Source organism: Petromyzon marinus, chromosome 38 (assembly GCF_048934315.1).
Source record: "Petromyzon marinus isolate PM22_M1 ecotype Great Lakes invasive population chromosome 38, UKy_Petmar_22M1.pri1.0, whole genome shotgun sequence".
NCBI classification, from domain to species: domain Eukaryota; kingdom Metazoa; phylum Chordata; class Hyperoartia; order Petromyzontiformes; family Petromyzontidae; genus Petromyzon; species Petromyzon marinus.
This window is the reverse complement of record NC_133704.1, coordinates 352,130-358,129: the sequence shown is the minus strand read 5'-3', so window position 1 is coordinate 358,129 and position 6,000 is coordinate 352,130.

Below are 6,000 nucleotides of genomic sequence, written 5' to 3'. Positions count from 1 at the left end.
CACCATCAACTCACGGAGCGTCACACAGTATGGCTGCTTCACCGGGGACAGTACCCTACTCCTGTACGCAACCACACACTCCAGACCATTTACAACCTGGGATAACACGGTGCTAATGCCAGCGTTACTGGCGTCAGTATCCAGGATGAAGGGCAAAGAAAAATCGGGTTACCCAAAGGGAGGTGCGTTGGCCAGGCCGTCTCGCAGCACAGAAAATGCAGCCTCCTCCTTCCCCCAAAGAAATTCCTGTCCCTTAGCCGTGAGGACGTGGAGAGGTTTAGCGATCGTGGTGAACCCGGGAACAAATTGTCGATAATAAGAGGCGAACCCAACAAAACTACACACTTCACCCACCGACTTGGGGGTTGGTCATGTGCGCACGCACGCAGTTTTCTCAGTATCTGTCGATATCCCAGAATCGCTAACAATGTGCCCTAGATACCGGACCGACCTTTGCAGCAAATTACATTTCCACGGCTTAAATTTGAGTTTAGCAGTCTGCATTTTAGGGAAAACTGCCCACAATTACAGCAGGTGTTCCTCCAACATACGTCGAGGTAAATTAGACACGCGTCCCATTGGAGCCCTGCCAACACCAACTCCATTAACCTCTGGAACATGACAGGGGCCGAGTGAAATCCCATCGGGAGCTGGTTAAACTCGAACAGCCCTTGGGGTGTGCGGAACGTAGTCTTAGATCTAGAGCTGTCGTCCAAGGACAACTGCCAGAATCCAGACAGCAAATTAAGGGTGGAGAAGAAACGTGCCCCCGACAAAGCGTCTAACGAGTCATCAATCCGTGGGAGCGGGTACGCATCAGCCACAGAGACTTTGTTGAGTTTGCGGAAGTCGACGAAAACCTCAGACTCCTGTCGTGCTTTTTTAACAAGCACAATGGGTGCCCCCCATGGACTGTTTGACGGGGAAATTATGTCAGCAGCCAAGATCTTGTCACCCGCATGATGTACATGGTCTTTCTCCTTGGGACTCAATCTGTATGGGTTTTGGCGAATGGGTGTGGCATTACCCATATCGATGTGGTGATGTAACAGCGGCGTACAACCAATATCGTAGTTAGACTTACTAAAAACATTGGAAAATTCCTTCAAAAGCACACGCAACTCGAGCCTCTGTGCCGTGGATAAATCCGGGCTCTCGGAGCAGAATGCGTCAATCCATGATCCGTCACATTCCTCACCCTGCCCGGCAGCCACTGCAACTCCCACAGTCCCGCCATTTTCCCCCTCGCAACCCACGGCCGACGCGTGAGCCAGAACAGTTCCCTCTTGTATGACAAGACGTTACCGAACCGACGTTCAAAACTAGGATAAATGGTTTCTGATCATTTGCCACCAAGGTCTGCGCGTACAGTGAAGTTTTACCACGAGCAGCCTTGTTTGAGGGGACCAACAACATCCCTTCGGTGGTCATTCGCCGGTCGAGTTGTTTTTTCAGATGCAAGGGAACGAGCTATAGGTGCACCGGGTGGAATATTGACAGTTTGGTTAGCCAGCGCTAGGAACGATACATTAGCCATGTGAAATTTAGTCGACAATGACAAAAACGGCATTTGGCGAAAATCGACGCAGAAACGGAGACTCCCGTCCCGTTTCTTGACCAACACAATAGGAGCGCCCCACGGGCTAGTAGAAGAAGAGATAATGTCCGCCGCCAACATCTCGTCAACGGCCAAGCGGACATGATCATTTTCCTTGAGGCTGAAACTAAGCCGAATGGGGGGCGAATTTCCCATGTCAATGTGATGTTCCACTAAGGACGTGCGTCCGATATCAAATTTGCTTTTACTGAACACATCGGTGAACCGTTCAATAAGCGCACGGAGCCGTTGGCGCTCTTCAAGGGACACGAGGGTGTTTTCCCGACAGCGCATCAATGCATGATGTGTCGGGCTTCCCCTCCTGCATCACGCCCGCCACAACTCTCCCAGCCGACCTGGCGTCATCGGGTGTAAGAGCTGGGGTCGCGTGCGCCAAAACGGTGCCGGCCGGAATGATCACCTGCGAAGGACCCGAGTTGAGAATTTGTAAAAAGGGGTCCTGGTCCTTTGACATGGCCATCAGGGCAACCACCAAACAGGGCGTTCTTGAAAAGTAGTTAGAGGGAGACAAAAGAATGTCTGTCTCTGGCGACTGCAATTCCAGGGGTTTGCGCAACCTTAGGGGCACCAACATATGTGACCCAGGTGGAATGGTCACGGGATCCCTCGACAAAGCTCGTACACTGGCGACCAGGGGGGACAAAACGGTGGGAGACGGCCAGAAGGCAGTTCCACACAACCCTGGTCGACGAGTATTCTAGTGAGCATTTTGGCCAAAAAATCCATCCCCAAAAGGCATGGCACTGCTAATGCCTTTGAGACTAAGACGGATCCTTTCAATTCGACATCGCCAATTTTAATGGAGGCAACAATGTGGCCCAAAATACCAAAACAACCACCGTTTGTGGCGACAAAAGCCCCCTGAGCCGGCCATAACAGACCAACGCTGTGTGGCAACAAGCCGAAGATGCACTCAGATATAATAGTGGCCGATGCACCTGTGTCCACCAAAACTCGCATTTCCACCTCTTGTACATAACCAGCAACCGCGGAGGAACCCGCCGCGGCCGCCACGACCCGGTGCGCGAGTGCATTCCATTGGTGGACCCGTTTAGGCCACCTGGAAAACAATGATGAGCGAACACCGATCGTTCCAGAGGGGGGCCGACGGAGCTGGGGGGGCGACGGAGCCGGGGGGGCCGACGGAGCTGGGGGGGGGCGACGGAGCCAGGGGGGGCTGACGGAGCCAGGGGGGGGCCGACGTAGCTGGGGGGGGGGCAACGGAGCCGGGGGGGCCGACGGAGCTGGGGGGGGGCCGACGGAGCCAGGGGGGGCCGACGGAGCCAGGGGGGGGCCGACATAGCTGGGGGGGGCGACAGAGCCGGGGGGGCTGACAGAGCTGGGGGGGGGGGGCGACGGAGCCAGGGGGGGCCAACGGAGCCAGGGGGGGGCCGACGTAGCTGGGGGGGGGGGCGACGGAGCCGGGGGGGCCGACGGAGCTGGGGGGGGGGCGACAGAGCCAGGGGGGGCCGACGGAGCCAGGGGGGGGCCGACATAGCTGGGGGGGGCGACAGAGCCGGGGGGGCCGACGGAGCTGGGGGGGGGCCGACGGAGCCAGGGGGGGGGGATGGAGCCAGGGGGGGCGACGGAGTCAGGGGGGGGCGAAGGAGCTGGGGGGGGCGGCGGAGCCAGAGGGGAGGGCCGACGGAGCCAGGGGGGGCCGACGGAGCTGGGGGGGGGGGGCGACAGAGCCGGGGGGGAGCGACGGAGGTGGAAGGGGGGGCCGACGGAGCCGGGGGCGGGCGACGGAGCTGGGACGGGGGCCAACGGAGCCAGCGGGGGCCGATGGAGCCAGGGGGGGGCCGACGGAGCCAGGCGGGGGGGCCGACGGAGCCGGGGAGGGGCGACGGAGCCGGGGGGGGACCGACGGAATCAGGGGGGGGCCGACGGAGCTGGGGGGGGGCGATGGAGCCATGGGGGGCCGATGGAGCCAGTGGGGGGCCGACGGAGCTGGTGGGGGGCGACGGAGCCGGGGGGGCCGATGGAGCTGGGGGGGGGCGACGGAGCCGGGGGGGGCTGACGGAGCTGGGGGGGGGCCGACGGAGCCAGGGGGGGGCTGACGGTTCCAGGGGGGGGCGACGGAGTCAGGGGGGGGCGAAGGAGCTGGGCGGGGCGACAGAGCTGGGTGGGGCCGACGGAGCTGGGGGGGGGGGGCCGACGGAGCCAGGGGGGGCCGACGGAGCCAGGGGGGGGGCGACGGAGCTGGGGGGGGCCCACGGAGCTGGAGGGGGGCCGACGGAGCTGGGGGGGGGCCGACAGAGCCGGGGAGGGGGTGACGGCGCTGGCAGGGGGGCCAACGGAGCCAGGGGGGGCCGACGGAGCCGGGGGGGCCAACAGAGCCAGGAGGGGGGGCCGACGGAGCCGGGGGGGGGCAACGGAGCCGGGGGGGGACCCAACGGAGTCAGTGGGGGGCCGACGGAGCTGGGGGGGGACAACGGAGCCAGGGGGGGCAGACGGAGCCGGAGGGGGGCCGACGGAGCCAGGGGGGGGCCGACGGAGCCAGGGGGGGGCCGACGGAGCCAGAGGGGGCCGACGGAGCCGGGGGGGGGGCCGACGGAGCCAGGGAGGGCCGACGGAGCTGGGGGGGGGGGCGATGGAGCCGGGGGGGGGCCGACGGAGCTCGGGGGGGGGCGACGGAGCTGGGAGGGGGGCGAACGGAGCCAGGGGGGGCCGACGGAGCCGGGGGGGGCCGACGGAGCCAGGGGGGGGGGCGACGGAGCTGGGGGAGGGGGCTGACGACCCAAGGGGGGAGGGCCGACGGAGCCGGGGGGGGGCGACGGAGCTGGGGGGGGCGACGGAGCCAGGGAGGGCCCACGGAGCTGGGGGGGGGCCGACGAAGCCATGGGGGGCCGATGGAGCCAGTGGGGGGCCGACGAAGCTGGGGGGGGCGACGGAGACCGGGGGGGCCGACGGAGCTGGGGGGGGCGACGGAGCCGGGGTGGGCTGACGGAGCTGGGGGGGGGCCGACGGAGCCAGGGGGGGGCTGACGGTGCCGGGGGGGGCCGACGGAGTCAGGGGGGGGCGAAGGAGCTGGGCGGGGCGACGTAGCTGGGGGGGGGCGACGGAGCCGGGGGGGCCAACGGAGCCAGGGGGGGGGGGCCGACGGAGCCGGGGGGGGGCAACGGAGCCGGGGGGGGACCCAACGGAGTCAGTGGGGGGCCGACGGAGCTGGGGGGGGACAACGGAGCCAGGGGGGGGCAGACGGAGCCGGAGGGGGGCCGACGGAGCCAGGGGGGGGCCGACGGAGCCAGGGGGGGGCCGACGGAGCCAGGGGGGGCCGACGGAGCCGGGGGGGGGCCGACGGAGCCAGGGAGGGCCGACGGAGCTGGGGGGGGGGCGATGGAGCCGGGGGGGGGCCGACGGAGTCAGGGGGGGGCGAAGGAGCTGGGCGGGGCGACGTAGCTGGGGGGGGGCGACGGAGCCGGGGGGACCGACGGAGCTGGGGGGGGCCAACAGAGTCACGGGGGGGCGACGGAGCCGGAGGGGGGCCGACGGAGCCAGGGGGGGGCCGACGGAGCCAGGGGGGGGCCGACGGAGCCAGGGGGGGCCGACGGAGCCGGGGGGGCCGACGGAGCAAGGGGGGGCCGACGGAGCTGGGGGGGGGCCGACGGAGCTGGGGGGGGCGACGGAGACCGGGGGGGCCGACGGAGCTGGGGGGGGCGACGGAGCCGGGGTGGGCTGACGGAGCTGGGGGGGGGCCGACGTTGCCAGGGGGGGGCTGACGGTGCCGGGGGGGGCCGACGGAGTCAGGGGGGGACGAAGGAGCTGGGCGGGGCGACGTAGCTGGGGGGGGGCGACGGAGCCGGGGGGACCGACGGAGCTGGGGGGGGCCAACGGAGTCACGGGGGGGCGACGGAGCCGGAGGGGGGCCGACGGAGCCAGGGGGGGGCCGACGGAGCCAGGGGGGGGCCGACGGAGCCAGGGGGGGCCGACGGAGCCGGGGGGGCCGACGGAGCCAGGGGGGGCCGACGGAGCTGGGGGGGGGCCGACGGAGCCAGGGAGGGCCGACGGAGCTGGGGGGGGGGGCGATGGAGCCGGGGGGGCCGACGGAGCTCGGGGGGGGGCGACGGAGCTGGGAGGGGGGCCAACGGAGCCAGGGAGGGCCGACGGAGCCGGGGGGGGCCGACGGAGCCAGGGGGGGGGCGACGGAGCTGGGGAAGGGGGCCGACGACCCAGGGGGGGGGGGCCGACGGAGCCGGGGGGGGGGCAACGGAGCCGGGGGGGGGGACCGACGGAGTCAGGGGGGGGCGACGGAGCTGGGGGGGGGCGACGGAGCCAGGGAGGGCCCACGGAGCAGGGGGGGGGCCGACGGAGCCATGGGGGGCCGATGGAGATCTTTTTGTGATCCCCGCAATGTAGGAGCCTTTCAAAACCATCACTTT